Below are 6,364 nucleotides of genomic sequence, written 5' to 3'. Positions count from 1 at the left end.
GCTCCATCAAATAGCTCTCATAGTTCGAGCTCTGATACGCCTCATATCGCCAATGATGCAGCTCAACTTCCTTCTCCATGCAAAGAAGCCTAAGGAATTCTCCCTCATCCCGAATCCTCTGGAACTTGGCCTTTTGACGAAACAACTCGGACTTAAGCCCATCACAGGCCTGCGCAAGAAAGATTCAATAAGAGGAGGAAGATGCGGGATATGAGAGAATTATGCGCGAACTCACCGCGAAGTGAAGACGGCAGATTTCCTCCAGATCAGAACACGCCCCTGATAGTACTACTCCTGCGACCCCAGAAGAACCGGTCCCGGGCATACCATGCTCACTCGAGGGAGCCGTCTACCGAGAAGCAGGTGCCCCGGGGACAGCCGACTCGGGCGATGCCCCGTCTTTAGAAACACGAGCCCGACCAGCGCCACTAAAAGCTCTTTTGCTGATGGGCCCTAGACCCTCTTACTACTGCCGTCTCTCGACCCGGAGACTGACGACTCCATCTCCTCTCCGGGAAAGCGCTGCCTCGCCTCGAGGAACCGCCCGATATCTACAAAAACAGCGAATCCAGCATAAATGAGATGGGAAAATGTTACCTCGGGTACATATCAGTAGGAGAAAAGCAATATACGCACGTACCTTAATGGTCTATTCCCCACCTGATGCGAGACATAGCTCGCCACCTGCGTTCGTCGCAAGACGAATGGGTCACCAACCTCCGAACCCAGCCGGGAAAATCATAAACTTGGTCCGGAGTCCACGAAGTTGCTTCAACAAGGGAGATAGCATTGATTACTTGGCCGATTTTTTCCATGAACAAAATTTGGAGGAGCGGCAAAGCGCCTCACTTACGTGCTTGATTCCACCCTTCGGGGAATGGCAGAAACTCCACAGGAATAATATCGGTGGTCCTGACTCGGACAAACCAACTGGCCCACTCTTGATCACCACCTTCCTCAACATCAACAATAAAGGGCGTGGGCGAACGACCCCTCAAGGTTAACAGTCCTCGATGGTGAAAAGGCCGATATAGCCTGATGAGATGATCGAGCATGAAATCAAGTCCGAATTTCTCCGCAAAGAATCTCATCATCAGCACCGTTCGCCAAAACGATGGATGAATCTGCACCAGAGTAACCCGATACTTCAAGAAAAAATCGAGCACGACGTTATCAAGAGGGCCAAATGCAAAGGGGTATAGGTACACACTCAAGAACCCATCAACAGAGTCCGCGGTGCCTTCATCTGGGGCAAACACCCGCAGTGTCGCCCCCTTGCTCCACCCGCAATATCGCCTCGCCATCTCCAGGTGTTCCTCTCTTATCAAGGACGCCGACTCCAGAGCGAAATCCTTAGACTCTCCAGCGCCGGGAACAACATTCTCCGCCCTTTGCCCCGGTTCCGAGGTGGTCGCCATGACTATATCGGAACTAGCAAAATAAAGCAAAGAAGCACCGATGCTTTTCGCACTTTAAAAGATAGGGAGCCCTATGCCGAAACGGAAGAACAGCTACCCAAAAATAGTGAAGTCTCGCAAAAAGGCCGAAGCCACCCCTCTTATATACAAAATGCAACGGCAAAGTCACCTGCTAGATGTAAGCTCCAGGAAGCCAATGGCCTCGATACGAATCAACGGGTCAATACCTGACCCAGGAAACATCCTCCAACAGACGACTAAGCTCGAGGATCCGCGCGAATTATCTCCATGCTCGAGACAAGCGGGGCGTGCGCCCGGGATCGCGATTCCCTCTCCGGAGGAGTAAACCCCGTGAGCTCCGATCTCCAAAACTCCACGAGGCCCCAAAGAAGAGCCCCGAACGTAGGCATACTCCTTGAACGGAAGCAAACCTTACACTCTCTAAAAGAGTTATCCACATCAAGATCAACAGGACTCACCGAGGCACCCGAGGATGACCTTCATCCGGGGTATCATTCCCGAAGAGCCCGGAATTTGATGCAAGATCTCCAAACGAACCAGCAAGCCCCAACAGCTCAAGCTTATCCGGTCGGTCCCCCATCAGGCCAAAGTACGACAAAAAAAAAAGAAAGCGGGGGAGGGCCTTGCCAATCAGCTGGAGACCAGAACGAGCTATCATGGCAAGCTACGACGACCCATAAACAAAAGGAGGAATTCAAAAATCCTGAAGGGTGTAAAAGCAAACAAGCGCCAAAAGGGAAGCAGAAGTCCATCTCATGCGGCCCGAAAGGACCGGCTACATCCAGATCAATAAGGGCTCTGGGGTACCCGAAAGACGACAATGGGATCGAAAAGAGCCCATGTCGATCGGCAAGAAATCAAAGCAAACACTCACGTCCAAATTAAATACCAGCGACCAGCAACACAGAAGGATACATTCGAAGAGCCTCGAAGGGCGTGAAAGCATACAGAAACAAAGCAAATTCGAAAGAGGTCAACAAAGTTCATTTCTTATTTATGAAGTTTTCAAGTACAGTAGCCCCCGAGGGATCACGGCATTTTGATTACAAAGCCCCGAAGGGTCATTACATACAAAGTACAAAGGCTTACAAACATCTACGCCTAAAGCTGAGGAACGGGAGGATGTACATGTGAGGAAACCCGGGCGCCCGATCCGCCCTCCATCGTGGTAATCAAAGGTAAAAGAAGATGGAGAGGAAGAAGCAAAGCATACCGCCAGAAGTATTGAGATGAAAAATGCAATGCCATAAAACGCCCTCATTTATAGGGGAAACGACACGGTCATCAATGCTCTGAAAGATTGACCGACGGGTGTAATTACTACCTCCTTGGAAAAAATGAACCAACGACAGTACTTTTTCCTCGAGGAGCGGAAACGACATGACATCGAGCAGAGATCTACAAGACACGCCATCTATCACAGAAGATTGCGCCGCGATTTGAATCGCCATTATAGCGTCGCCAAAAGGAGCTCGAGGAGTCGAGCGTCAGAATCATTTCCCATCACTTTGTCATGAGAAACGCGGAGACTATCTGTACGCGGTAAAATTAGAAGACTTGATTTTCTGCTATCAAGACATTTTGGAAGCCTTCCCCGAGACCCCGAGGGTGGAAGGCCACGATCGAGTTCTCGGCCTCAGGGCTCATCGAGGTCCGAATCGAAGGAAGCAGGGTCCGAGGTCAGGATAAAAGAGGAAGTCTCCTAAGCACATGGCTACACTTGACAGGTCCGGTTTATCTGGAGCCTACTGCGAGGACTTGCGTCAGGACGTCCCATCTCTGTACTCTTGCAAATAATATATACGTACTTTACCGAGTCCCCTCGCCTATATAATAGGGACTCACCCTATCTTGTAAGGGACTGATGTTGCTCCACTTCTCCACAACATAATAATATCTCTCTCTCTCTCTCTTTCTTCTAAGTTATCAGTCTTCATCGACCCCGAGGTCACCTTAGCGCTTTATTATTTCTTCGTTTGTTCTTCATTATCTAGTTCAAGATTGATAGTATAGAGCCTTGCTTATCGATATATTTATCTGTTATCCCCTTCCCGACTACCCTCTATAAGCCCGGGATAGGCTCGAGGCTTGGCTCCGAGGTGCCTACTGGCCAGCTTCGCCCCCGAGAAAACGTCCCCTTACTGGTTTGATTATTTCTTTGGCTAACTCGATCTTTACCGTCTTACTTCACGTTTTAGCACTAATCACCCTTACAAACTAGCTCGGAAATAGATCACGTATTTTTAGAATCCCATTTACAAATTTAATTGTTGTTACCATTTTCACGGTAAACAATACTACAAACCAAAATCGACTAGTATTAGAAAACTTATTCCTATATGATTTTTGGCTGCAAATCCTAATAAAACATGAATTAAGTAAACTAGTAAATATTTAATCTTAAACAATATAAGAATATTAATTAATTTGGTTTAATACTCAACAATTTTTATGGCATTCATCGAAGATACAAATGGATACACATACAAAATTATAGTGAAAACGAGATGAAGAATTGCGGTGGCCATGCTGATATTTCACCTTTCCAATCAAAACACTAAAATTCTGCACCATTTTTATAATCTGTAGCAATCAAATATAAATCTTTCTTTTTTGCTGCACTTAATCCATGTGTTTCGGTCATATCAAGATCTTGTGAATTAGTTCCATGTGGAAGTTCCCATACAAAGTGTTGGAGTAATTGGGCTAGTGGAAGTCCAACATTAACTAAACCAAATAGTATTCCCGGACAAATCCTTCTTCCTGCACCAAATGGAATAAACTCAAAGTGATTTCCCATAAATTCGATAGGAGAATTCTTAAATCGCTCCGGTATAGAACTTTCAGGATCATGCCAACTTTCAGGATCTCTCCCAAGTGCCCATGCATTAACCAGTATTTTAGTTTTAAGTGGTATAATGTATCCTTCAATATCTGTTTGCTCCCTACATTCCCTTGGTGGTGGAAGAGAAACTGGAGGATGTAATCTTGGTGTCTCCTTAATCACTAAGTTTAGGTATGTCAATTTTTCAAGATCTTCTTCATCATAATTTTTCTTTCCCTTAAAGACTCTGAGCCTTGGCCATAACATTTGGGTTCTTAATTATTTCTGACAATGCCCAAATAATAGCTGTAGATGAAGTTTTACTTCCAGCAAGAAAAATATCCTACATCGAAGAACAAATAAATCAAGTCAAATAAATTCTTACATAAGGTACGTAACGTATAAGTTATTAAAATATGGGTACCAAAATGTTTAAGGGGAAATCTTAAAAGGGGACAAAGGATATAAATTTCAACTTTGCGAATGCACATAAATATTTGATTTAGCAACATACAATTGATGATTTGATAAACGATCATCTTTGCACTTTTTTTTTTTTTTTTTTTTGTTGAGCCTGCAAGAATAACTAATTGGGCAGTAACAAGTAGTATTATAATTTTCTATGATTTTTGATTAATTTTATTTTTGTGATTTATATTCTCATTTTATTAATTAATAAAATAATTAAACTGAAAATTTATGGAGCTTGTGCACCGGGCCACGGGGATTACAAATCGATCCATGTCAAGTAAAACGCTCTCTTTATGTTGGCACATTTTACAACACTGCTAGTGACTAGTATTAAGAAAAAGAAGAAAAGAATAGAAAGGTAGGGTGGCAAAGATATGAGAATATGGGAGCAAACTTACGAAAATCACTGCTTTTATGTTGTCATTTGTGATTGGAAATTCAAGTTCGGCGTTCTCTTTAATTCTTAGGAAAACATCAACCAAATCTTCACCTCGGAACTCACTAATTCCCTTGTTCCCAGCTGCTTTATTTTCAATATGCTCATGTAAGATGTCCTCCATAATTTCATAAACCTTCTGATGTCCATTCACCAATCTAGATTTCGCACCGCTCATTTTGTGAAGTAACTTACAAGAAGGAAACAAATCAGCCACATCAAATCCTCCTGCTAATTGGTGTACTTCCTTCATCAATTTCATAAACTCGTCTCGATCTTTGAACGTTCTTCCGAAGGCTGCTCTACAAGTGATAGAGTTGGTAAACCAAAATATTTTTTCCGTCATGTTGACTGGAGATCCCTTCATTGAACGAATTGATGCGATCAGGCTTGAAAGCTCATCTTGGCGAATTGCACAAAACGACTCGGCCATTTTTGTACTAAGAAGTTCTACAATGCAAATTTTACGCATTTGTCTCCAGTAGTCATCATATTGGCTCAATACGATGTCTTTGTTGTTGTAAAATATGATGTTTGAGGATGTAAGTTGTGCCCTATTAGCAAAGGCGAGATCGTGAGTTTTTAGAACTTTTTTCGCGATACTAGGTGATGATATGACTACAGTAGGAACTTGTTCAAGTTGCAAGTACATAAGAGGTCCATACTTTTGTGCTAAACGTCTAAGAGTGCGATGTGGAACTTCTCTTCCAATCAAGTGATGCAAACTTCCAATAAGGGGAAGTCTCCATGGACCTGGTGGCAACCGTTGTTTTCTGTTCCGACTCCATTGTCTAACAAGAATAACGAGGGAGGACAAAAAGAGAAGCAATGAAACTAAGTAATTGGAAAGAGAGGATGAGTAAAAAATCTCCATTAAACAGTAAGGAAAGAAAAGGAAGCTTATGATGCATGGATATTGCTTAATTAACTTGAGCTGCTTTTATAATGGCTCAGTACTCGATTATGTGACCTAATTAAAGAAGCCATAACCCTCCTGAGTTTTAACACTAATACCATGGTTATCTATTTTAAGTTGAGTTCAACAATTAATCACTAATGGTGTAAAGAACTTTTACAGTATTAAATTATATTTACATGCTATAACATTTAATTTGTCTTACTTCTAGAGTATAAATTTTATATACTGTCAGTGTAAAAAGATTACTTAATTAAGGCAACTCTCAGTGCTTCTCT

General features: G+C 43.0%; 1 pseudogene; it reads right to left on the bottom strand.

Annotated features, from left to right (window-relative positions):
- Positions 1-3,861: 3,861 nt before the first annotated feature.
- Positions 3,862-6,132, bottom strand: LOC109236453 (annotated as a pseudogene).
- Positions 6,133-6,364: the final 232 nt, after the last annotated feature.

The sequence above is a fragment of the Nicotiana attenuata genome, unplaced genomic scaffold, assembly GCF_001879085.1.
Source record: "Nicotiana attenuata strain UT unplaced genomic scaffold, NIATTr2, whole genome shotgun sequence".
NCBI classification, from domain to species: domain Eukaryota; kingdom Viridiplantae; phylum Streptophyta; class Magnoliopsida; order Solanales; family Solanaceae; genus Nicotiana; species Nicotiana attenuata.
The sequence above is the reverse complement of the archived record's forward strand: the minus strand, read 5'-3'. Positions and strand labels throughout refer to the sequence as shown.